The sequence below is a fragment of the Dermacentor andersoni genome, chromosome 6 (genome assembly GCF_023375885.2).
Source record: "Dermacentor andersoni chromosome 6, qqDerAnde1_hic_scaffold, whole genome shotgun sequence".
NCBI lineage: Eukaryota > Metazoa > Arthropoda > Arachnida > Ixodida > Ixodidae > Dermacentor > Dermacentor andersoni.
This window is the reverse complement of record NC_092819.1, coordinates 11,696,269-11,723,231: the sequence shown is the minus strand read 5'-3', so window position 1 is coordinate 11,723,231 and position 26,963 is coordinate 11,696,269. Positions and strand designations below refer to the sequence as shown.

At 47.0% G+C, this 26,963-nt stretch overlaps 1 protein-coding gene across 4 annotated transcripts in view; it reads right to left on the bottom strand.

Annotated features, from left to right (window-relative positions):
- The window catches only part of LOC126521224 (plexin-B-like), a 487,065-nt gene that overhangs the window by 243,778 nt on the left and 216,324 nt on the right, over positions 1 to 26,963 (bottom strand). For 2 of the 4 annotated variants that reach the window (XM_055065822.2, XM_050169853.3), the window contains exon 1: positions 24,720 to 24,963. The exons of the other annotated variants lie outside the window; for them this stretch is intronic. The gene's annotated coding sequence lies outside the window, so the exon portion shown is untranslated. Of the gene's footprint in view, positions 1 to 24,719; positions 24,964 to 26,963 lie in introns of those variants that run through there. 4 annotated transcript variants of the gene reach the window in all.

The window sequence follows — 26,963 nt, the reverse complement described above, 5'->3', positions numbered from 1 at the left end:
GGCTTCGGCACTCAAGGCCTTAAGGACATTGCTGAAGTTTTTAAGGACATGCGAATTGTGCGACCGTCTTTGAGTGTTGTAGCGCGTAGTATCGCATTACTGTGTGAATTTTCCGGTTTTCTTTATTTTTTTCCTCTTCTTTCTCATTTTATTCCGTTTATCCCTTTCCCCAGCACAGGGTACCCAGCCGGTTTCTTACACTGGCTAACCTCCCTGTCTTTCCTCCCCTTTGTCTCACCCCTCCCCTCTCAAGCTGCGCCCACTTCACTTGTCTATCACGCGACTTGAAAAAAAACACCAAAATTCGCTGTGTCAAAATGACGTGCAGGCGCTCAAGATGCATTAAATTCCGAAATAAACAGATCTGTTTTTGTTTTTGATTAGCCGGAGACTGCCCCATTGCGAAGGAATAGATGATGGCTGCCCGCCGATCGCTCTGGCACTGGCTACTCAGAGCTGCCGGGGAGCATGGATTTATTTTCGTATAATAACATGTTTTGCGTGGCAGTGTAACCTTATCGAGTCCTTTTGGCACGTATACGACATCCCACTGTCAGCTTTTCTTCGCTTAGGATCCATTTTACGGCATATTTAACCTTCCGTCGCACGCCGCCACCACAGGCTAAGCAAGGGGAAGTGAACCAATTGCAGATCACCCTCCTTATCCGGTTGTGTACATTCACTGCACTGGCCCCGCCCCACCGAAATCTTCTCCACTTCTGCGTGCTCCTCGCCTCTTGCCTGTCAATTAGATAAGAAATACCTGTTAAAGTAGGCAATGCTATTCGCTTTGAAAGCAAACAAAAGTGGCCACCTGTAAAGGCGGAATGAGTTTGATTGGGCGATTCAAACAACGCTGTGGGTCGCCACCCGATGCTTGCGTCGGCGGTTACGTAAATATGACGTCGGGAGATCCAAATCAACACTGATTGGAATATTTTTACGTTATAGAACCTCAGGAAACCAAGTAAAATGTACGCTTGATCACAAAAAGCAAAAGCCAACTGCTATGTCGATAATGACTAATTGGCCTTAACGTTTTTTTTTGCGATAGGCTGTGCATAAATACAAGCTCTTGGTGTATGAATCGCCCCCATCGGACGTCACGTGAGCGTTACACTGCTTCTCGGCCTTTAAACACCAGGATCTTCTAGCCCTACTTTCTCTCTCCCAGTGTAGTGTAGCCAATCGGACGTGATCTATGTTAGCTGTACAAGATTGCACAGCGCAGGCTACGGGAACGCAGTTAAAATTTGACGCCTTTCCTATTTCTCTTTTTCCCCCTTTCAGTTCTTCCTAATCGTGTATTTAAAATAACTTATGAAAAGTTGTAACTATTTCTATGTTTTCTTATGAAAATATTTCTCTGGTTCGTGCTTTGCGTTTAGCTACGAGTTTGGTATAGCGGGTTCGCGAGCATTCAGAGCTACCATTCTGTCGCAAATAATAAACAACAGAATGATCTACTATCGATTCTTCTTTACGACAAAAAAAAAAAAGAAAAGACACCACGCTGAGAACACGACACACAGATCATTTTCTCTCGTGTGCTGGGGCTCCGCCTAAACATACTTTACTAACACATCCAGACTAAACACGCGTTCACGCGGTAAAGACTTTCTAACAGCGTTAACCAACAGTTTATATACATATATATATATATATATATATATATATATATATATATATATATATATATATATATATATATATATATTGAAATCAGTACCCTACACAAATCGTACACGCAGAGCGTTGGAAATATATAACAACTATGGCATGCATTTTGATTAGTACAGAGAGAGAGAGAGAGAAAGGGAAGGAAAGACAGGCATTAGTACAGAAGTGGTGTGAAAAATATGGGGCATGGAAATCATGACTGCACGTACGAACAAGGTTGTATGTATTCTATGTCATTCCTTTTTTCATGGCATTTTCCAGAATTAATAACACATATCGCGTTGTGATGGAGTTGCCGTTATTAAATATGATCATGTCATTAGCTAATTAAGCACAGCACTATTATCACTATCTAACGTGAATGTGCTCGTCAAAGAAGCAGCCACCTTGGCTCTAATTTTCCCGCTATTGTTCTTTCACTCCACCTCGCATGTATTTGCTGCAAAAGGACACCTGCTAAAATGTGGACCGACAATTTTTTGTACAGATGATTTATCTTTACTTAGCCTAAAACCCATAGACCCTGCCGCTGGGCCTCTGATCGTTACTGTTAAGTTTCGCTCTCTGTCTCTCTCCGAACAAGCCCCTACAGATTTTATCCTCCCAGTTTTATATTTTTGTTTACTCAATATGATTTTACTCCAACACAAACACAGACAGAAAGAAATCAGAAAAAAAAAGACAAACAAAATAAACGTGCTTTATTTGTAACAACGTTATTGGGTGCTCCCCGAACTGTACTGTGCACATGTCACAACATTGCAGCTTCGGTTTCCTGCGTCGCGTGGCCATTTTGTTACTATTCTATCGCAAACATTTAAATTCCTTCTTCGAAGTGCGCTTTTCGATCGTTACCCTCACGTGAGATACCTCGACTGCGGGGATTTTTATAGCGTTCTTGGCTGTCGCTAAACTTACGTTCGAGGGGCAACGTCTGCGGCTTCCTACTTGTAAATTTTTATTGGTCGGCACTTAAGGCTGCCGAGAATTTGCTGTTGTATGTCGTCAGGAGACATAGCATAAACGCATGGGCGCCGAGCCTTGATGTCTCTTCTTTATATACCTTGTAAAGAGTTAACTAATGGTGAAGTGAAATATCAACAACTCATACGGCTCTGCTACAGAGAGAGAGAGATAGAGGAAAGGGGAGAGGCAGGCAGGTTAACCAGAGGGGAAGATCCGGTTTGCTACCCTACGCTGGGGAAAGAGGGGAGGGGCAGGTAAAGTGATAACAAAGTAGAGATAAAGTAAGAAAGGAGCACAGACATACAATCAAAGTTGGTCACTGTCGCCGCACACTGTCACCGCTCTGCTACAGGTTTATATTGAACCCATAGTTGCCAATAAACTAAACGGGTCACTACATCGTTGGATGATTTTTATCAATCGCGGATGTTATATCTAGATTATATTTTCACTGCAGGCGTGTAAGTTCTTTTTACTAAATATTGGGCGAAGTTATGTCGATAAATGGGTGCATATGAGTGTCTAATTATTCATGGAATAAGCAAAACAAACCCAAATAATGCGTACTTAAGTGGTTGTTGATGGGCGCAGAGACTACCTCGAATTATGCAGCCTTGCAAGCGCTGACTGTACTGGTATGCTAGTAACCTGTGCCGAGAATGAAATTGGATGTTGACGTGTTACAAATCAACCGTGGTCTTTGGTTATGTGCAGAACGTGCAATATTATCCTTCGTTCGAATCATATTTTATTGCTTCGTTTCTTTGCTTTCATGTTTTCATGTTCCTTGGTCAATGGGTTTCATTTTCGACAGTTTAGAGGGCAGCCGTAATGTTCCATGGCCTATTTTTCAGGCATGCACCGTTTAATAAAAAGCAAACAAACCACATTCCCATTTGCTTTGGTTTGTCTTAATGAAGCACGCGCTCACGCTAATTATGGACGTGCTATTCTACTAACGGATTGATTCATTACCGTTGATCGATTACAAAAATATTTTATACTCACTTTCAGAGTATGTGCATGTACACTTAGTGAAATCACGTTAGCGACAACGCGTGTTGCTTGGTGGTTAGCAAATGTTGTCGCCGGCACGTTGCGTGCCATGAACCTGTGGCTGTACATTCGTGAGATTCGAATGAAGCCGAATACATGTGCACTTCAAATTTCAGTACCACACATCGGCAAGGTAGCGCACTTGCGTAAGAGATGCTTCGCTTTGGTAGTTTCAGGTGGTGGTACTTAGCCATAGTTCCTATTAGCTACGAGGTCAGGAATCGGGTGGCAAGAGAAAAAGTCAGGCCAGAACTACTCTACGGAGGAAAAAAATACAAGCATGCAAGACACGATAAAACAAGCAGAGTGCGTAATTGAGAAGTAAGGAAAAGACCGAAGAAAAAAATAGAAAATATGGAGAGAGAAAACACTGCATGCGCTCGGGAGGAAGCAAAAGAAGACTATAAACGGTCCCTCAGGCTGGTGTACTTCAAGAACTGCTCTAGTGCGCGAATATCTCCTTGCGCCAACAACGAATGTCGCCACGGTTGGAGTATCTTTGACTCAGAAAAATGTCTCGCGTCCAGCCGGTTTCAAGCTCTCTGGATAGACAAAGAATCAGAGGTAAAGGGAAGTTGCATTAAACATACGGACTACAAAAAAACTCGCGGCGGTCAATGCATGTTTTCATGTTTTCACTTCTGTTTGGCCCATGCTAGTCTTAATTGCTCGTCCGTCAGTCTACTACGGTCTACTATAATCAGTCTACTACAAGGTGCCAACAGTTAGATTATTGTGAACACGACGACGTTGACGAGGAAACTTTCTACAAAGCAGATTTTGCGTGTTCAACCAGGAGCTTCACTTACAAGGCAGTTCTCTCGCAACGTTGGTTTATGGTTTTCTGGCACCCCTGGAGGGATTAGTAATAGGAGACGAGGAAACAGCTGCTTGCGCGCCGACCAGCCGCACACCGTATTCTATTCGTGATATGGTTTAGTTCTATATATATATTTGTGACGCCCGCTACTGCCGTCCTTGTTTCTGAAATACAAACAGCGTTTAGTTAATTACAGCTGCTGTTGCTCTATTCACACGAGGAAATCCTTTTTACAATTCGTGAAACGATTCCCTCCTCTTTGCACTGAATTAAGCACCGGCATGTAGAGCTCAGTGTCACCGGGTTGAGTACATTGTGTGCAAAAGGGATAATTATCGCGCCCATGTCTCGAATTCTCAGTCTAAGTAAATGTCGACCCTTTCTAGATTTTATACAAAAGCATGGTTTCCTTGCGGTAGAGCCTTTTTACAACAGATGGTTCGAGCGGTAAAACCCTGGGGGAGTGGGAGTAGCCTTCTCTTCTTATAGAAGCACATTCTCACATGGAATTCCTAACGCTATTTGCAAATGCTTCTTACTCCTGAGGTGCACGCCGATCTCATGTACTGAGGCCGTGCCGCCGAGTTCAAGCCTATGCGCCCACACCGGAACCGGACAGGCACACCGGAGCTCTCACAATGAGCGCCTAGCCACTTGAGCGTCACCAGCAGCATGCGCCTAAATGATCGAAAAGAAAGTGCGAATGTACTGGTAGCGAGCCTTAGCGTTAGAGTTGTGAGAAAAGGATGCCACTTTGCTGCGGAGCAACAAAGGGCGGGACTATGGAACGACGGAAACTAAGTGGAGATTCGGAGCACAAGGACAGATGAAAAAAAGCAGGAAAAGGAGCCGTTGAGGGTGCAAAGAAATCGCGTAGGAAAAGAAGAAACAATGGCTGTCGGCGCCCAAAGTGCGGAGAAAGAAGGACTTGGACGAACAGGAAGGAAAAGGCGAGAGAAGATTGGCAACAGCGGGCAGGAGCTGCTCCGTCCTCAAAAGACGTTCCATCAGCGCCGTCTCGAGAGCGGCTCGTTCACCCACGCAAAGTGGCTGCCGCATCGCTCTTGCGCGCTTTACTTCATTTTTTTTAGCTTTTTATTCTTGGGATCCCAAATCCCGTGGTCTAGTGCGATGTAATTACGGAGCGGGAACAGGCCGCCTTCGCCGCCGCCTGTTCTTCGTGCCGGGCCGCAGATCTCAGTTCGCGGGCGCGAGGCCGATTCCGTTGTTTTCATCTGGACATGCCGGCCAGCGGGCAGCTGGAAGCGATAAGGTAAACAAACACAGATGGTCAAGGCATGGTCCGGTCAAGGCGCGGCAAAGTGAAGGAGCAAAAGAGAGGAAAGCAACAAACGTTTGTCCCAAGATTCGACCTGCAGATTTTGCCGCCTCCTTCGCCGGCCTGCCACTTCATCGACGATCACTCTCTCCATACCTTCCGGCTTCTGTTTCGGTTGAACAGGTCTTGTTTTGCTTTAACTTTGCAGGATTTAGCTTTCCCAAGTTCGGGGCTACTCCGACGCTTGTGCGAATGGTACTGAGTCTGTGAGTGAACAGATCAGCCAGGTTACTCCTGCCGTTGCGCCATCCTCTCACTTAATTAAAACAAATAAAAAGCACCTGCAAAGAGAATGTTGCCGCGATGCAGAACAGGACGTGCAGAGACGATGATGAAGAAGTGTTGTTGCTGGGGTGCTTCGGCCGCTATGTTTTAGTGTCAATTGGTGCTTTCGGCATTTTCCTTGCATAAACAACATTTGTGCTTGTCTCCACCTCGCAACATTTTGGTCGAGGGGCGGGGTACCAACACGGAGTTCCGCAGCGGTCGCCGCGTGAGCCCTGACACGATGATCGGCAGCCAAAGCGCCACAATGACCGACCGCCTACCTCCGGTGCCGCGCACTTTGACCTCCATCGTGTTGTCCCAGCTGCGAGACCCAGGGACCTTCAATGGCATCGATGGTACGGACGTTGAAGCCTGGATTTCCTGGTATGAACGTGTAAGCGAAAATAATCGGTGGGACCCAACGCTAATAACAGCGAATGTGATATTCTACCTCGGAGACCCAGCGCTAGCCTGCTACGAGACTCATGAACACGTCGTAAAGACTTGGGACATCTGCAAGCAGAAGCTTCTGGACCTCTTTGGAAAGTCCTTTGGCTGGCAGCGAAGAAGGAGCCATCGACCCGTGCTCAAATGTCGACGGAATCTTACGCGGCAAACATTCAAGATGTCCTCGCGCTCTGTCGTAAAGTTGACAAAGACTTGAACGAGACTGACAGGATTGGCCATATCCTGAAGGGCATAGCAGATGATGCATTCAACCTGCTTATCTGCAAGAGCTATGACTCCGTAGACGCGATCATCAGAGTGCCGCAATTTCTATTTGATGAAGAGTCGCCGCATTGCGCAACAGTTCAACAGGCTACCCAATACAGCTTCGACGTCTTCGTGTGAGGAACAGCCACGCGAACATCCTCTGTTTGGACAAGAAAATATGACGCGGTTAATTCGTCGCGAGCTCGAGGCCATGTCTCCCGCCGTTCGTCATCAGCGTTGCCCAGACAACGCATGTTCTGTCTCGTTTATGCAGGCCGTTGTCAGACAAGAGATGGCAAATTTAGGCCTCCCATCTCTCTGCCCCATTCGTGATGCCGCTGTCAGACCGGACCGGCCCCGCCCTAACGCTGCTTCCTCGTTTTAAGCTGTTCCAACTCGCCGCTGTAACCCAGCCGACGGGAGAACACCGGACCATAGGCCGATTTGTTTCAATTGTTCGCGTGTTGGACATATCGCTCGTCATTGCCGCAGTCGTTGGTCATCACCCCCTAGGTGGAGCTTCCCGTTTGAATGTCTAGATCAAGGTTCTCACCGTTTCTGTGTACGACCTTCGTTCACGAATACAGACAACGTACCTACGACTTTCTGAACCAGCCGGTCTCAATCGCCCCTAAGTCGACGGTCTCGTTCCCCGCAAGCCCGCCGTTCTTCTTCCCCCGCGTCTGTGCCACAGGAAGACTAGTTGGTGCAGCTCCCGGAGGTGACGCTGCATCAACCACCCGGCCTGCAAATCCTCTGATCACATTGCCTACCCTTGGAAGTATATTAGACGTTGAGGCGGATGGAGTCCCAGCCAAGTCCCTCGTCGACACCGGTGCGCAGATGTCTTTAATGAGTGCCGCACTTCGCAAAAGACTCAGAAAGGTCCTCACGCCTGCTGCACCGTGCATAGTACGCGTTGCCGATGGCAGTACGCCGCCGGTTGTTGGCATGTGTCCTCATAACGATTGCCGGCCATCAAACTACCGTCTTATTTATTGTGTTAAAGCACTGTCCGCATGACCTGATTTTGGGGCTGGACTTTCTTTTGACCCATTCTGCCCTAATAGACTGCGCTACAGGTGTCGTGCAGTTGTACCTTCCTTCTGACAGCTACTTTGTTTCTGATGCACATCCTTCCCTATGTTCTGCCAAATTCGCCCGGTTGGCGCCTCAAGCCGCTACTACTGTACCTTTTAACACTCGACCACATGTTCCTGATGACGACTACATCGTCTCTCCGCTTGTCGACGTCATTCTATACCATGGCGTCGCGCTCCCAAGTACCGTTGTCACCATTGTCGATAATTCCACTTGGCTCCCCGTTCCAAACTTTGGTCTGTTGCATATGTTCTTCCTGGTAGCATGAAACTGGCCCGTCAGACACCTGTGCACGAGCACCAGATATCTCCGCTCGCTCCCATTATTTCTACCTCTGTCAGCCCTATCTTAGCGTGTTCCCGTTCGGTTTCGTCACCCTGCCACGATGTCGATAAAATGATTGCTACCGACCTGTCTCCAGCTCAAACTGAATACTTTAGGCGCATTCTGTTTACTTACCGCGATATTTTTGATTTCAATTACCGTCCGCTCGGCCGAGACAGCTGTAGTCACTCATAGGATTTACACCGGCGATGCAAGCCCACTCCATCGCCGCCCCTACCACGTGTCTGCTGCAGAGCACAGCATCATACAAAGCGAAGTCGCGAAGATGCTGAAGAACATAATTGAGCCTTCCTCTAGCCCGTGGGCCTCGCCATTGTCCTGGTCAGGAAAAAAGGCAACATCTGGAAATTTTTTTGTTGATTATCGCCATCTGAACGGGATCACCAAAAAAGACGTGTATCCATTGCCTCGTATCGATGATGCACTTGACTGTACACGGGGTGAAATATTTTTCATCGATTGACCTCCACTCAGGCTACTGGCAGATCGAACAAGATGATGACTGCGAGAAGACAGCCTTTATTACGCCTGATGGACTTTTTCAGTTCAGAGTCATGTCCTTCGGGCTTTGCAGTGCCCCAGCGACGTTCGAGAGAATGATGAGAATGATAGACATTCTTCTCCGAGGCTTGAAGTGGACCATCTGTGTGTGTTATCTCGACGACGTAATCGTTTTTGCTCCAACCTTTGCCGCAAGACACGCGTCCTGCGATTGTCCTTGCTATGTTTCGCGCTGCGAAGCTCCAGCTCAACTCGTCGAAGTATCACTTCGGCCGTCGTGAAATAACCGTTTTCGGGCACCTTGTAAACCTCAATGGAATTCGACCTGACCCGGTCAAAGTTAGTGCTGTACAAAACTTTCATGGGCCGTGCTCAGTTACGGGCTTTCGCAGCTTCATAGGCTTATGCTAGTACTTTCGTCGCTTTGTTCGAATTTTAGCTGACGTCGCTCGCCCTCTCACGGAGCTTTTCAAGAACGACGTCTCTTTCACGTGGGGACAGCGGCAGGCGGAAGCCTTCACAGCACTCATCAGACCCTTGACGAGCTCTTCAACTTTAGCCCATTTTGACCCTTCGGCACCCACTGAAATCCGTACAGATGCTAGTGGCCACGGCATTGGCGCTGTTCTTGCCCAGATTCGGCGTGGTCAAGAGTGCGTTATCGCTTACACAAGCCGTCTTCTGTCGACGGCCGATAGCAACTATTCTATCACGGAACGAGAGTGCCTAGCGCTGGTTTGGGCGATAGCGAAGTTTCGCCCATACCTATTTGGTCGACATTTCCGTGTAAGTACCGACCACCACGCGCTCTGCTGGCTCTCCTCGTTGAAGGACCCTACAGGACGTCTTGGGCGTTGGGCATTACGCTTGCAAGAGTACACATTCTGTACAAATCCGGCCGTTTACATCAGGGCACTTTCTGCTTGTCCCGCCACCCTGTTGATCCACTGGAAGCCACAGATCTCGAATCCGACAACAGCATTATATCCATCTCAGGCTTCCTCAACATTAGAGATGAACAGCGCCGCGATCCCGTTCTGCGAAACAATATGGATCGGTTAAGCTAGCCAACTCCCGATCCTTCCCTTCGTCTCTTCTGCATTTACGGCGCAGTCCTGTACAAACGAAACTTGCGCCCTGATGGTGCTGACCTACTGCTAGTCCTACGGGGGCACCTTGAACGCACCGTGCTTCAACAACTTCACGACGCGCCCAACGCTGGGTACATCGGTGTTACTCGCACCTTTTACCGAGTCCGGCGCCGTTTCTTCTGGCCCGACCTCTACCGCTCTGTGCGCCGGTATGTGACTGCTTGCGACCTTTGCCAATGCCGCAAGCCCACTCCCACGGCTCCAGCTGGGCTTTTAAAACCCATCGATATTCCCACTGAGCCTTTATTTCGTGTGGGACTAGACCTACTTGGCCCTGTCGCTTCCTCAACTAAGGGAAACAAATGGGTCGCGGTTGCAACCGACTACACCGCGCGCTTCGCCATTACGGGAGCTCTGCCTTCAAGTTGTGCCACTGACGTCGTGGATTTCCTCCTACATAACGTCATCCTGCACCACGGTGCTCCATGTAATCTCCTCACGGATCGCGGACGTTACTTCTTGTCAAAGATCATTGATGATATCCTATATACGCCTCTGCTCTACTGAGCATCAAATAGCCACTGCTTACCATCCACAGAATAACAGTCTCACAGAGCGACTGAACAGTTCGCTTACTGACATGCTAGCTATGTTTGTTTCTTCAGACCATCAGGACTGGGACGTTGCTCTGCCATATGCCACCTTCGCGTACAATTCGTCCAGCCACGACACTGCAGGTTACTCACTGTATATTCTACTGTTTGGTCGTGATCCCGTTTTGGCCTCGGACACTGTACTTATACACATCCCACAGTTGCGCAGCGCGTATGCCTGCAATGGCATTTCTACGGTAGCACAGGCCCGTCAGATTGCCCGCGCTCGCCTCACTGATTCCCAGGCTTCCAAGAAAGCCCGTTATGATACGCACCATAGGGACGTGCAGCATTTACTTGGCTCCTTCGTGCTCCTGTGGTCACCATTTCATCGTTCGCAAAAACTTCTGTCGCGATATTCAGGTCCCTACCGAATCCTGCAACAGCTTTCGGATGTGACGTACGAGATTGCTCCCGAAGAACCAGGCCAGTCGTCCGTACAACCAAGAACCGATGTTTTTCATGTCTCCCGTTTAAAGCCCCACGTGCATGCCTTTGCCGGGCCATCAACGCTTGCGCCGGGTCAGCGCTCCAACCCCGGCGGCGCAGTGTCGCGATGCAGAACACGACGTGCAGGCAAGAGACAATGACAAAGAAGTGTTGTTGTTGCTGGGGTGTTTCGGCCGCCATGTTCTAGTGGCAGCTGGTGCCTTCGGCATTTGCCTTGCATACACAACGTTCGTGATTGTCTCCGCCTCGCAACAATATAAAATGTACGCTTTCACTTGAGACGAAATCAACGCTTTGGAGCGTGAAAGACTGAGCAGTATTCCGAGTCTCAGCTAATCACAGTACCGAATGCGCCAGTAGAGATACATGTGAGAGCAACTGCTTTCCTTTACGCTACAGCCGCTGTTGGCCTTAAACACAGCAATGAAGATACCTTTATGGTGTTTTACCGTTAAGAAACACGTGCTTCGCAAAGTAGATGTTAAAAGCTTTGGTAGGAAGGCGTAATAACCTAAAGCATTGAAGGCATCCCAATCAGAAATTGTCGGCACACTCCGCAGGAAAAAAAAAAAGGGGGGGGGGGGGGCGCTTAAGAGGAAGCTTTAGCTCGGGCCCCACTCCAACGCGGCCTATTCAAATACATGTAAAACGCAAAAACGCTTTTCTGAGATAACCCCTGGACCGATTTTAATGAAATTTGCTGCAACTGAGAGAGGAAGTTAAATTCTAGTGACCGTTGGATGCGTAATTTCGATTTATCTCCCGAATATTCCTAAATCGATCTTCAAATATTCGGCTGTTTGAAAAAAAATAGAAGCACGAAGTTTACAAATTCATAGCTCTGTATTAAGAACAGATATCGCGTTTCTGTAAACGGCCTCCATTAGATCATTCAAAGCGGACAAATTCTGTATGTCAATTTATATCTTACGTGAATTCGTTATGTTGTGTACAAGGGTTCCGCAAAAGCTTTATTTTCATATTACCACGTTTTTCGAGATTCATGTGTAACATATCAATTTTGTCCGCTTTAGATGTACTATTAGATGCAATTCACAGAATTGTGATATCATTTTTCGTTGCTGAGTTACAATGTTGTAAACTTGATAGTATCGTTTTCCGAAAATTTGCGATCTTTGCGAATTTTTATTTAAAATTTGACAAGCTAAATAAATAATTCGAAACCAACAGTCACTAGATTTTAAGTTTTTCTTTTAAATGCAACAAACCTAGTCAAATTTGGTGGAGTGGTTGCAGAGAAAGACGAATTCTCCTTTTACATGCATTTAGATAGGAGCACCCGAGCTAAGCTTCCTCTTAAGCGGGGGCTACATGGGGCGTTTTCCTCCTGCGATTATCGCGCCCCCCCCCCCCCCCCCCCCCCAAAAGAAAGAAAAAAATAGACGCGCTGGCGGGACGCCGGCCAGGCTACATGAGGCGGTCGAACGGCGAACGCCGCCGCAGTGTGGCCAGACAAGGCAAAAATGTTTTGGCTACCACTAAATGAACGAACAATGCTTATATGTTGTTTGCTTGTGTTATAATTAATAAATTAGGCAATAAATACCCCACTAATATGTCTATGCACATTACCAGGTATGCTTTCGCCGACGTAGCCATGGTGCTGACCAGCGCACGCGCGCGAAGTGTTCAAGGGACGGCAAGGAACGGTGAGACGGCTGGCCGCTCCCGCCGAAAACAGAGGGAAGTGACTCCGACAGGCACTTCCGGTAGCGTCAGACGCGTGCGCGCCGCGTCAAAATCTAGCCGGTCCTGATCGGCGGCGGCGGGCGTTTTTCTCGACGCCGGGCGTCAAATCACCTCAAAAACGCTCCATGTATTCCGGGCTTTAAGGCGCGTACGAGTTACGGTGACTGGATCTGTTAACTCGCACTATTCCATCTTCATGCTACCATGGAAGAGAAGACACGCATTTCCATGGCAAGGTACAATCCTGAATGTAGGCTCCACTGAATTTCCTGCATCTAATATACGCAGTCACAGGGCCTGGTTGTAATTTTATTTCTCTCGAATGGCGGGGGAGAGAATTTTGTGTTTGGACACCAAACACTGCCCCCTCTCCACTGGCGGCGCGGAACATGCAGGGGACTTCTTTCAATAACACTTGTATTGGCATTGCTTGGCATTGCTGCGTGAATATACGAGTAAGCTCAGTCTTATGATATTTCACGTGTTAGTGCCATTGTGACAAGGCAGTTTCGAAGTTTATCCACTGTAAATAAATTGTACTGTCAACGTTGGATGTGTAGCCCTGACGGCGGCTTTGTTTTCAGAGAAATAGGCTGCCGAAAGCGGGGAAGAGCCACAAATTGCAATGTGCTTAAATTCGTCTTAACACGGTAATTCGGTAAACGGGCTGCAAACTCGTTTCACAACAGCAGACTAAAGTGCGCGCTGCTGTCGTAGTCTTATTGGGTCTTCTTTCTCGCACTCTTCATTTTGCTCCCAAGCACGGTGCAGACGCCTCGCTCTTGAGCGCTGTGCTGGTGAGAAGGGACCGAAGACAGACCGGGGCTCTAGTGCAGCCTTCTCCGCTTCACTTTTCCTCTTCGCTTACGCCGAATCAGGCGGCGTTCCGAGGCGACGCGGTTTATCCTGGCTCTGGAGATTTAATGTGCTTCTTCGAAGGCGCAGAAGCCATGCCGTATAATTTCCTACCCTGGAGACGTCGTCACCGCGTCGACGGATCACCGTTGGAGATGACACCGGCATGAGAGCACGCTCACTGGCGCTGAGCCTGAATTCATCTCGGGCGAGTACAGTTATTTTGTAACGCCTATCACACTTACGTTTCTCTCTCTGTTTCAGAAATATTTTTTCAGCGGAATCACGCAGCGCCATTGAAGCTAAATCTGGCGACATCTAATTGACAGAGACCTAGAAAATGCTGCACCATCGCTTCCTTTTGCGGCATGCATGTTCGCAGCAAAATCGCATGGTCGCTGTATGCGTAAGCCAACCAGAGTTCTTTCATGTGAAAGTAATGAAGCGTATATGTAGAGAACTGATAATTTTAATATTTGGGAAAGCTGTGAAATCAGTTTTACTATTTATTTTGTGCATAAGAGAATCATCCCTAGGTTGTGTTCGTCACAAAGAAGAAGCATAGTAGGCATTTCTCGCAAGCGAGATGCGAAGTGCAGCTGTCAAACAAAACATAAGAGGATGGAGGTATTACATGCTCTTGTAGCGTATTATGGAAAGAAGTATGCAGCGCAAGCACTGCATCCTTTCTTGCGTTAACAGAGAATACTTTGTAGCCTACAAAAGGTTGTACATGTTTAGCGGGGGCCCTTAAGGTTGGGCCTTTTGGTGCACTTACCAGCACGTCTATGACATATGCCATATAGGCGTGTTCCTTGTCGAGATATCTCAAGGAGAGGGAAGATGTAACATGTAAAAGTAGAGGGAAAATCATTTGCCTTCCTCGCATGGTTCTCCCATAGGATGAGTCTTTGTAGTGTCTGCATTAAATTTGCTGTTCGTCTGCTTTATATTACATTTTACCTCTTGCTTCACTCTCCTTTAGGTGCTATTGAACTGCCCTTCGCTTGAGAAAGCATTGTTCCACGACGGCTTGGGGCAACCCTTTGTCTTGTTCGCATCTCTCGGGTACCCTAGTTCACTTTAAGAGATGCAGCATCTCAGCGATGGTGATCAAACGCCTCAGCCAACCAGTGCCTGTGTGTGTGTTTTTTTTTCTTTTGTTCATGTCTCCACTGCTGTTCCACGTCTTTGCATCAGTACTATAGCTAATTGAATGTTTCTTAGCTAACTGCTTCTGGCTGTATCTGTTTTGTAACGCTCCTTATTGGCAGATTCTGTAGCCACAACTTGACACGCCTGTGCGAGTGAGATAGATGCTCTGTAAGAACAGCCCCGCTTTCATTTTTTTTTTTTGCAGCAACTTGTGCGAGCGTATAAATAATGCTATATGTACGTACGTGCTCCTGTAATGAATTTACATTGGTTCGTGGGATGCACCGGCCTATGTGACCGCTTGTGATGAACTGAACGATGAACGCATCACTGCGTGTGTGTGCGGGCATAATAGGAACTTTGGTGCTATAACGTAAGACTATTTCAAACTTTCCTATTCCAATTCTGCAATTAGCCCTCGACGATTAGTGAAAAAGTTTTCGGGCCACTTCAACTGCGCCTGTCTATCACGCGGCGTCACAAAAACCGCGATAACTGACCGCGCCGAAGTGACGCGTACGCGTTAAAGATGCATGAATATGCCGAACAAAAACAATGTTTTTTTTTAATAGCCAGAGACTCACGCTGTACTCAAAGGAATAGAAGATGGCTACACGCCTATCGCTCTGCACATAAGTTTGGCATCAGGAGTTTGGAATAAAAACAGATTGGAATAGTTTTACGTTATAGGGCCCATTTTCTCCTGCTTACTTTTAGTCCTCTTACCTCCTTTCGCTAGTACAGGCTAGCCAAACAGGCTCAACCTGGTTAACATCCCGGCATTTCCCTTATCGCTTCTCTACATGACGAGTGTATGTGCTGCAACAGCAGTGTTTGAGCAAACGAGACTTCTACGTGGAACCGTAATTGAGGTCGTAGCGCTCGATTCACACGGACAAGAATGACAACAGGACGTGGGCTAAAAGGAATTGCCGCCGCTCAAAATTTTTTTCCTTAAGCAACTAAATCCATGCTCCCCGGCAGCTCCGAGTAGCCAGCGCCGAGCAATCGGTGGGTAGCCATAGCGCACGTCCTGACGTGTTTCTTGTCCGTGTCACTAGAGCGCTGTGACCGGAATTACGGCAACGAACCAACAAGCCCAAAAATCTGCAGTTCTACTTGGAAATTTCAGTCTTTGGGCCTGCAACAGAGCGCCAAGTAAGAAAACAACTGAGTGGCCCTTAGGTAAGGTAGCAAGGTAGAGGCAAGCAGCACCAATAAGGATGCCATTAAAGTTGAGCTTAGCGTTGAGCTTCCGTTGCAGGAATTAGCTGGACTGTTCCATCAAATTTTCTCGACTGAAAAGTTGTAGCTAGGCTACTGAAGTGAATTGGTTTGTTGCTGTTTCAACTACGTTAAAGGGAATAAACAGAAGGAAGAGAGGGTGTACCCTCACGGGCCGCTATAGGCATGAGAGGGGCTGTAGTTGGAAGAAATCATAAATACACCTCTTATTTTGACGTGCCTTTGTTCTAGTAGATGGCGATCGCCCCTCTTCTGAGCAGATAAAGAGCGTTATTATTTCCTTACGGAACATGCGGACTACTTCTTAAAACACGGAATGTCTTTGTAATAAATCGTGTGTAAGAAGTAGAAGATTATCTCCGATAAGCATTGGCAAGGTTCCGCTTAGCACGAGTTATGCTGGTGTGGGCAAAAGATAATAGCTCACGATGGCACGTGTTGCCATGATAATGGTAATTTGGCGCGAGTACTTCATTGAAGGAATCGATGAAGCTCCATTAGTGCCACATTTTCTTTACCGAAGGCTTCACGACTCTCGGTAGTGTTGACGGGCAGCTAGTTATACAATATGAACATTTCTGGCTACGTGAGCGGCCCTAAACGAAATGCTGCTGTCCGAAAAAAGCTCCTAAACATTAGCTTCCACGAAAAAGGAGGATGTCTGAGCTTCTATTCTAGTTGAAAAATACCCCACACCTTCGATATATTTGTAGAAGCTCGTGGCACGGAATCATGCTTAATGAAAGGATTACTTTAACACTAGAGATGCGCTACTAAAAAGATTCCCCGCAAAGCAAAAATAAGCAGTAACTAAATATCGTGGTTTTAATGAAAGTTAGGCTGGTCCCCTTATTGGATGTCACCCTCAAAAGAATATACGAGGCTGTGCCCTTCCTATAATTAGCATTCTGAGTTTTATTTGACACTATGTACTACAATAAGGCCGGGTGTCGTTCCTGTCGACTGCAACTTCTTCATTAGGATTCTTTCCGAGCTGCTAATGGTGTTCATGAATATCAATCACCTGCGCTCCCCACGATAAGAAAACGGTGAACCCGAGAAACGAGTCTTCACTCTTATTTTTCCCGCAGGGTACCGCTGTATTAGGTGAAACCATTCGCTTAGGGTAGCGACAGTGGCAGAGCACTAGGGCTGACAGGGCGAAGACGGGAGAGCGAACTGTTGGTTGGGTAAAAAGAGGAATGGGGGGGGGGGGGTCGTTAATTTGTGAAATGAAATATGCGTCACTTAGTGGGCCTCATAAGAGCGGCAGGGGGAGGCTAGCGTAAAAGCAGAAGCAGTGCATTAAGCCAAATCTATTATCACCGAGCCTTCCGGCTAGCCGAGCCATGTAAGCATGTGAATGGTGTAGCAACAAAGACAACTAGGAGACACCAAAGAAAGAAAGAGGCTCGAGGCAAAGAGAAACGCCGGCAGCACAGACATGCGCTGTAATTGAATCAGCGAAACATAATCACCGCGCGCTAAGCGCCACGCTGTTCTAGCAGCAGAATCTTGTCATTGCGAGATGCGTTCACTCCACCAGCAAGCCGGCAATTGATTGCGCTCGCTGCGCGTTAGCTTTGGAAGTCCATGGGCGTCCGGTCCAGATGGATGCGCTTAGTGCAAGCCCGTGAGTGAAGCGAGCTCTTAGAAGCCTTTTATCTTCGAGCTGTAATGCTCTCTTGTTTCTGGCTGTCCTCGCATATTGTTTTTATTGTTATCTCGCTCGGTTCAGTGTCTGCATCTTTGAACATTGCGCAGCTTCGATGCATTAGAGAGGCACTTTAGTCTCATGAATGGCCCCACTAATGAGGTATTATGCCAGCAGAGACGCTCGAAATTTTAGTTACTCCGCACTGGGAGCCCGCAGTGACTTTCCGCGAAAAAGTTGTTCAAGGCAAACAAAATCCCCTCACTTCTTTTTTCATATCTCAAGCTGTTATCATTTAGCGAATTCCGAGAAATTATAAGAAATGGACGCAACACACATGGCTATTTTCTTGTTATTTTCTCAGCAAGCTGGAAGATTCCAGCGTATACTGTATTTCCTATTAAATATTGTTCTTCATTGTTCACTTGTGTGATGCCTCATATTGGTTAGCAACTGGCAGAAGCGGTGAATATCCATTTTCTCATTAGGTAATATCTTGAAGAGTCATTAGAAAGGACAGTTCATGAATGTTCTGGCAGAAACCATCTCAAAATGACCGTCCACGCTGATGCAATTAGCGTTGACGCAACGTAGTGACACACACCGTGCTGGCACCGCCGAAACACTTCGAGTGTGAGACGTGTACGTACTGCGGCCGGGCTCCTCTCTCGCGCTTCCCTTTGCACACGCTGTGTCATCTAGCGGCGCCGAACAGTGAAATACACGCATGGCGCATGTGTAAGTTTGTATTCAGATAATATTTCTGGATATATGTGGCCCGGCATAGATTCGGTCCAGCACCAGATAAATTTTAGTTTTTCTTTGTCATTGAAGAGCGGCACATACAGTGTGGCACATATCCAGTGACAAAAGTCGGCGTGAAAGAGGTTCTTTGAAAAGAACTTCACACACCCAATGACCGAAGTTATTCCGACGGTTGGCGTCAAGCCGGGAACCCACCGCACAGCAGCCCAATGATCTACACATTAGTCTATGGGCTATATCCAGAGATCCAAGTTGATGTGAAAGAGGTTAGACACAGACATACATACCAACAGACATGCTGCAAACTGGGTGAAGTTTCCAGAAGATTCTAGTCGCATTCAAATAAAATAAGATTATTTTTAATTTTGCAATTATAACGTACAGGTTTCTTAGGTAATGATGTTGTTGGTTCTTAAGCAACTTGGAAATTGTAAAAGGCCGCGTATACAGTCTCTAAGAAGACTTTTCGCCATCGTCACAGGCTCACCAGGTATTTGTTACATAAATCGCTCAGAGAAAGTATATTGTTTCAAGCTTTCTGATTTTCATTCGATGTAAAAGTTCTGGTATTGCCACCTTGTAATACGAAAACATCGGCTTATCACAATTTTAACTTTGATAGTAACGCTAACAATACGTTTTGGTCACTCAATGAATATTTAAGTGGGGAGTTTAGTCTGCATTAGAGCCCAGAAACCATATGTGCCACTCCAGGAGCAGATTTCTTGAAACGGCAAAATAGTTTTCAGAAAACACATGAAAATGCAGTAGCATACTGTTCAGCCACGAAAAAGATTCTCAGGAGGAGACCTGAGCCCGTGCTGGTGGGTGAGTTCGTTATACATAACTACAAAAAAAAAAAAGGCGCCAAATAAAACAACAGACGACGGAAGGAGACACGAGACAACCCACGTGGTTGTCTCGTGTCTCCTTCCTTTGTCTGTTGTTTGATTTGGCGCCTTTTTTTTTGTAATCAGGAGGAGAAGTTTCTGGCTATAACAGCCAAGTTAGACCCCCCCCCCCCTCCCCCCTGAAGAAAATACGTTAAGATCCACCAATACACCAAAGTTATACGTCATTTACAGGTGAATAAACTAATGGCGAAAACAGTCATAAAGCAGTTGCATGCGCAACACGAGCCTTGACGGTTGGACTTAAAATACCTCTTTACGTTAACGTTTACCCAGACGACATGGGATATTTCAAAATCAAGCCCCCAAGGTCAATGCAAAATATATGAGTCGAGGCGGCACTAGAGGCGGTACTCGAATATGACGCGAAATCTCTTTCTTTTGTAATGTAGATTTACCAATGTGGAAAGCAGAAGAGACCGCACGGCGGAATCATCCTTCCTCTTCAGCTTTTCACCTACTGCGGAAAGCGCTGACCATACTGAAACTATTCAACAAGGAATGGCAGAGTTCTCGACGGAACCGTACGTGATGCGAATTTCAAGGCAAGGTGACAACGTTTCGTTATATTGTCCGGTTTTCTGACCACGTCCGACCTACGGTGTGCATAGAGAAGGACTGAGACTGCGCGGATATACTACGTACAAATGACCGCTCTGAGCTTCCTGCAATATAAAAATGACGTTTCACTGGTTCAAATATCAAAAGTAAATTTCAGGGGCGCATTTCAAGCAGGAGAAACTGGGGCATGAGAACTCTGTTCGGCGAAGAAGTTAAAACAATATGCTAAAAGGAATAAAATACTTAAAAAGCATCGTGGTGACTGTGCGGATGCGCGAAAATGAGTCCCTTTGAGCACAGAGAATTCGAAAACAGGCTCGCGACTGATAGACATTAATGTTATTTGAAGAATTCTGCTAGCAGTGCATAACAGCACACATGTGGGCAAGTGCGTCGATCGAAGGCAGTCGCCGGCTGCATGGTCAATTGCTAGAGCGCTCGATAGCGACATTAGAAGCCATATCGTGAATAGAAGGCCACGGATAGCTTCTAAATATAGTCTTATTGAGCGAATCTTGAGAATACATGCCACTAAAAAACATTCACAGACTACATATTGCTCACTCACGTAACACTAGATTGATGGCGTTATAGAGCGTTATAGAGTGGTCGTGTAACCGAGACTTGTGCACCGAACAAAATGGGCAGAGAGAGAGGGAGAGAGAGGTCACAAGGAAGAGGACCAAAATACGCAAACGCTCCTTCACCACAAGCAGCTAGATCGTTCCGTAGAGTGCTAGGTTATAGATGTCGTAGTTTCTTATGACTGCTCCCCTTTAACTCAGCACTATTATTATTTACACGATAACACTCCTATCTCTTATTTACTTTAGGCACTCGTCAGTGCCGATACCATTAGGCTTATCTGTACTTTTCCGCGCTCGTTACACGACTTTCTTTGCAGTTAAAACCTTATTACAGCGATAGCGTTTATGAGCAGGCGCTTTTCATGGTGTCTGTTGCAGATATATCGTTCATCACCGTCTATCAGTGCCTGAAGAAGTGGTTTCAGAATAATTCCATTTTAGCCACTCAGCATATGGGGTCCACGATGTGTGAACAGCGCCGTGTCGTTATGAGCGTCACAAGGCTTTCGTCGTGCCGTTTCTGATGTCGTCGCCGCCTTGTGCTTAGTAGTGCAATGCCAAAGTCACAAAGCAGTTATGACTGGTAGCTAAATGTGGACTGGCTGACATAGAGGAGCTGGAACACGCTGTTCTTGTGTGCGTTATTATGGTAGCTTATCGTTCAGCTAGGTTACAAGACACTGCCGGTGCGACGCTGCACATCACTGCTGTCATATACTGACGAGCGTTTAATATAGCTGGAAGTAGCCGGCGTCAATCCTGAAAAGTTTATTTGAGGTGAATTAGGAGTTGCGAGGATACATACAAAACTAGGCATCACATATCCTCAAGCTAAATCGTGCGTTTACGATGTGCAAAGATACAAAAGCGCTGCTGCGCTTCTTAAGTTGCACCAGCCTGTATGGCCACTTTTGAAGGACTAAACGATAAATTCCCTTCATTTTCTCAGCTTTCAGTCCCCTTTCCCGCTTCAACCGGGCTCAGCCTGGTTAACCTCCCTGCCTTTCCCTTACGACCTCCCCCCCCCCCCCGCCTCTCTTTCTCTCTCTCTCTCTCTCTCTCTCTCTCTCTCTCAGCCTACCTTATGTTCTCTGTAGAACAAAGGTTTCTCCCATGTATTTTCAGTTACCGCTGTATCGCATAAGTGACAAGCTGTGGACGCTGGCTGTCGGTGATTAGATATTCGATCGTAGCGCGAATTGGCTGCGCGCGGGAATGCGGAGTATATTATTTTGATTGTCGCTGTAGTCTTTATCGGGGATGTACATCCTTCCTGCAACAAACCTAACTTATACTAATTAACTAGGCCAAGCCAACACTTTGTTGAAAGAGTGACTGAGGATGGTACATTCTCATTATGGTATGCAGCAGACGGGAAAGCCTTCTGAATGAAAGGGATTTGGCGCGCTGTAAGCCACTACAACTTTGACAGAACTGCCTTCATCTGCCGTGAGCATTGATTCCCCTATTCTAAAGATTGGCTCTCAGCACACATACCAGGAAATTCATTGTATGTGTTGTGTGATGAGGATAGAAATGTTGTCATCGTAGGATGGAGGACGCTCACAGAGGAAAGCGGTGATTGGATATCACCGGTAGAAACTTTGGCATTGCAGAGAAGGTAAATAACGTGATTATTATTCTGATTCCTAAAGCGGAAACCACCTTCGTCTAATGTGCACAACCAATCGACTCATCAAAAACCATGTCGCACGAGAAAAAATCTGGGCATGCATATTGTATGGATTCTTATCGCTCGATTCTATTCCTTTTAAAGCGAATATATTTCTCTAGCTCTTTCGCCCGTTTTTGGCGTCGGTGGTTGGTGGTTAGACTTTGCGCCTATGCAAAGCGCGCGTGCGCTGACTGCACCCGCGCTGTGGGGGGCGTTCATTGTCGAACGACCACTTGTGTAGCCCTTTTCTCCACCGCTTGTTCTCCACCTATACTACCGCTACACATGCGCCGGTTAACGCCTCTTTTCTCTGCGGAATAGCGCAAGGAAACAAGAAATGTAGCTTAAATAGCCTCACTGCAATAAATATGTATGCGCCGTTAAGCGCACCATCCCTAATGAAGCGAGCAGATCTCATGAATCGTTCGGCTATTCGCTTACATTGACAATCATCGTCGGTGGTGCCTGCACAGAATTCTTTTATCATCTCCTGTTGACTGCCAGCCGATTCCGGTAAAAATGTAGACGGCGAACCGCTCGGATCACTGATGACGCGCGGAAGCCACAAGAGATGAAATATAATTTGTTTATTATCAAAACACGGCTTGCGCGGAACCTGCCCGATGCATGCACGTTGAAATCAGCGAGCGCACTGGTGCTTAAAATTCATGCAGAACTGTTTACAGCACAACGTCAAATCCATGAACTTCGTTGCCAAACTACAGTGTCAAAGCAAGCGTGAAAGCAATTGCCTATCTCAGCTACTACAGAAAGGGTTGCAAAATGCACGTGACGCACAATTTCGCGCGCTTAGACAGGAACACAATGAATACCTGCTCCAGGCCGTGCGCATGCTAACACTGAGACAGTTTTGTTGCGAAGTTAACCGGTTATTAAAGAATGGTTGCTTGCTGGGCTAGTTGGTTCATTGCAACTTATGTAACAGCGCGAAAAAAAGAAGCAAGGAAGGGACGACGATAGAGAGCGAGTGAGAAGAGCGCTCTTTTTACTCGGTCTCTATTGTCGTTTCTTCCTTCTTTTTCAGCGCTGTTACATACGCGGTTTCAAAACTACAGTCTAGATAAAGCCTGGCATGCATTTCCTTTGATGAGATTTCTTGAAGTATAATGTCAGGCCAACAAAAATTGCGATGACGGTCAGCAGCTTGCTCCATGAATTGACTTTCTTATGAAGAATCTGTGCACCCAATTTCTCAAAATGGTGCGCCCGCTAGCGCGAAGGTGAGATGGTCCGCCTCTCAACACGAGTCCTTTAGCGATCATACTTAAAATGTTGCTACTGTGGTTTGTATTTTTAGGGTGTAATGAACAACCGAATTATCAACAAGACGTTCATGGCCCTCACGTGCCGCACCGTCTCATTCCATAATTCGCAGGCTTTCAGCACCAAACAGTATACACTGCAGCTATGAGAGATGCCATTTTGAAAGGCTCGGATTTATTTTGAGTTACTAAGGGGGTTCTTTAAGTGAGGTTCACACGATGGACTACATCGCTATTCCGTCCACCGGCAGCGATGGCACCGCTGAGCTGAATACCTGCCGCGCCGTTCCTTATGCGCTGCTTAAATCTGTACTACAAAGAGACGTCGCGTTGGACAGAGAATAGAATAAGTGATTTCGTTAGCCGTGAGAATCCAGCTATCACGCTTATTATACACCGAACTTCCAGGTGGTGTTAAATTCCGCTTCCTTCGAATGTGGCCGCCACGACGGAGAATCGAACCAATAACTTCGTGCTTCACAGTGGAGCACCGCAGCCATTGAACTACCCCGCTAGTCTCGCTAACTGACTGCAAGAAGTATCGAGAGGGTCTCTTACTTTTGCCGGACAGCCCTAGTTTGCTTGACTTAAACGCTCATGCCCAATGAAAACAGGTAGAAAGACAGCGTATACCTAAGCTCGCAAGTCATGGAAGATGAGCGCCACCTTAAGGCAAGCACACTTGTAGTAGCTTGAAACCTCACGCCAGAGAGAGAGAAAAAAAACACAAGCACGCTATGATACATCTATCAACGCGGCGCTGAGTGTAACTACACGTTTGTCGTTCGGCATTCCTGATTCTCCCTCACGTGTTTATTCGTTACGACTCTATTTATGAAAGAAAATTCGTCGGTAGATGCTTTTCTATCTACAGCGCAAGCGCTATGTTTTAGCAAGCCAGAACCATTGTCGAACCTCTTTAGTATTTCGTTAGTTCATGCCAGAGAAAGTCATTTAAAGCAATAGCGTTGTGCTGGCTCTGTCCGAAAAGAACCTATAAATACATCGTACAACGGGAACGAGCACGTTCGAAGTTCTGCCTGATGCAACATGCTTCGAAAAAAAACATGAACTTAAGGTAGTAAACACCAACGCTACTTGTCATTAGTTTAAGCAATCGAAGCAGGAATTTGTGCTATTTGTACTTATATATCAAGGGTCATGCTTCTTTCACACTTCAGAAATGTTCTTGCATTACCGTTTCTGCATAACGAAATTAAGTAATGACATTGAAATTGAGCTCGCGTTTAACTTCGTTCTTCGCACTTGAATGGAACGAGGAGATAGCACTTTCGCTCACGTGCGTAGCGAAAGCGCCGTCCAGCGCGTACGTACCGCTTGACTACGGCATCACCACTCGGTGAGCTGGTGCTGTGGGCAATCTCTGACTCTGGATATTCGTCGCAGGCACTATGCTTTCTGTAGCCACCACTGGGGTTTGGAAGTGCCTTCCGATGGCGAAGACAAGCACTCGAAGAGCTGAACGGTGCGACCCCGCCACGAGCCGGCGACGCTACCGAGAGCGTGGCAATAGCGCGACTGCTGTCGCAGGCTCCCGCGCTCCAGTGCGGACAGCGAACGCGGACTGACTCAGCGCCAGAAGGCTTTCGGGCGAGAAAGCGACCCTCGAGTTGGACGGGATCAATCCCATTCCCTGCTAGGGAACGACCTAGGGAAGACGGGAGCCACTGGGGAGCCGGCTCGGGGCAATGTGGAGAGGAGGACACCGCGCTTTTCCTCCTCCGCGCTTCGGAAGCAAGGGCGGACTCGTGCTCGCGCCTGTTCATGAGCGAGCCGTCAGCGCCCGTATTTGGAGAAAGAAGTTCTTATGTAATTGGACTCTGCGACCAGCCGTCCCGACTGGTTGTCACGTTGTCGTCCTCACGGTATCATGAGTAGACCCCGGAACTTTAGGGAAAATGCCTACTTTCTACCTTACGTCCTTATCGGGTATATTCAACATATAGGCATGAACTATATGGGTCCACATATATTTCAGTCGCACCTTTATCTTGCCTATAAATGCCTATTTTGATGTTGAGTACTTTTATTGGACTTTCAGAGCCTAGAAAGGCAGTTTTCCATGTTCTGTTCTAACCTTATTTTCTTTATGTTACGATCAACGGCGTAACTTGGCTGAAGGCAACTGATTGTTACCAAAAATCTCAGTGCCCTTCCACTCTGTGAGGAAGGATGACCAGCGAAGCTGTGTATGTAGGCCCCGTAATGGTGAACTGCACCTCCGCCGCGGGCGGCCCGGCATTGCACTATCTTCGGGATCCGTCCACGGATAGGGAGTTTTGTGTCTACACACGGACACCATCCTGGGGGAACTAGCCCTTAACAGCTTCGCTTTAAGATTGGTTACGCCTTTCCGTTTCTGAATTAATCAAATAATTAATGACGGCGACGAACGCGGGAGCACTGGTAGGAGCGCGTTCGCGCGGTAGCGACGAGGGTCGTCAGTGGGCCAGCTGTGGAAGGAGACGACGATGCTGGAGCCAATCCAGATGATAGTTTTGTCTTTTAAGTCACGGACACGATCCTGGGGAAAGTAGCCCTTAACAGCTTCACTGTAAAACACTTTTGTCGGCGTAAAGGCTGTTATTATTGGCTTCGTCGTATACAAGAACACCGCTGTTGGAAGTCCAAAAACAAGAAAGGGGCTGACAGATGGAATAGCACACTGTGGTATAAAGTTTGTAAACAGGGATGAAGTGCCTCAGACAGGCTGGCCAACGTTTCGATAGGAGGACCTATCTCAAGGTCATTTAGCATAGTTTACGCCCACTTCATGTTTTTAGCCAACATCATCGAAATACTTGAATGATGGGCGCAACACTGACCTGGAATGCGGCAATAATTTCACTTTTCTGATGGTGTCATCATCATCATCATCATCATCAGCCAGGTTACGCCCACTGCAGGGCAAGGGCCTCTCCCATACTTCTCCAACAACCCCGGTCATGTACTAATTATGGCCATGTCGTCCCTGCAAACTTCTTAATCTCATCCGCCCACCTAACTTTCTGCCGCCCCCTGCTACGCTTCCCTTCCCTTGGAATCCAGTCCGTAACCCTTAATGACCATTGGTTATCTTCCCTCCTCATTGCATGTCCTACCCATGCCCATTTCCTTTTCTTGATTTGAACTAAGATGTCATTAACTCGCGTTTGTTCCCTCACAAAATCTGCTCTTTTTCTATCCCTTAGCGTTACACCTACCATTCTTCTTTCCATAGCTCGTTGCGTCGTCCTCAATTTAAGTAGAACCCTTTTCGTAAGCCTCCAGGTTTCTGCCCCGTACGTGAGTACTGGTAAGACACATCTATTATACACTTTTCTCTTGAGGGATAATGGCAACCTGCTGTTCAGGATCTGAGAATTCCTGCCAAACGCACCACAGCCCATTCTTATTCTTCTGATTATTTCCGTCTCATGATCCGGATCCGCCGTCACTACCTGCCCTAAGTAGATGTATTCCCTTACCACTTCCAGTGCCTCGCTACCTATCGTAAACTGCTGTTCTCTTCCGAGACTGTTAAACGTTACTTTAGTTTTCTGCAGATTAATTTTTAGA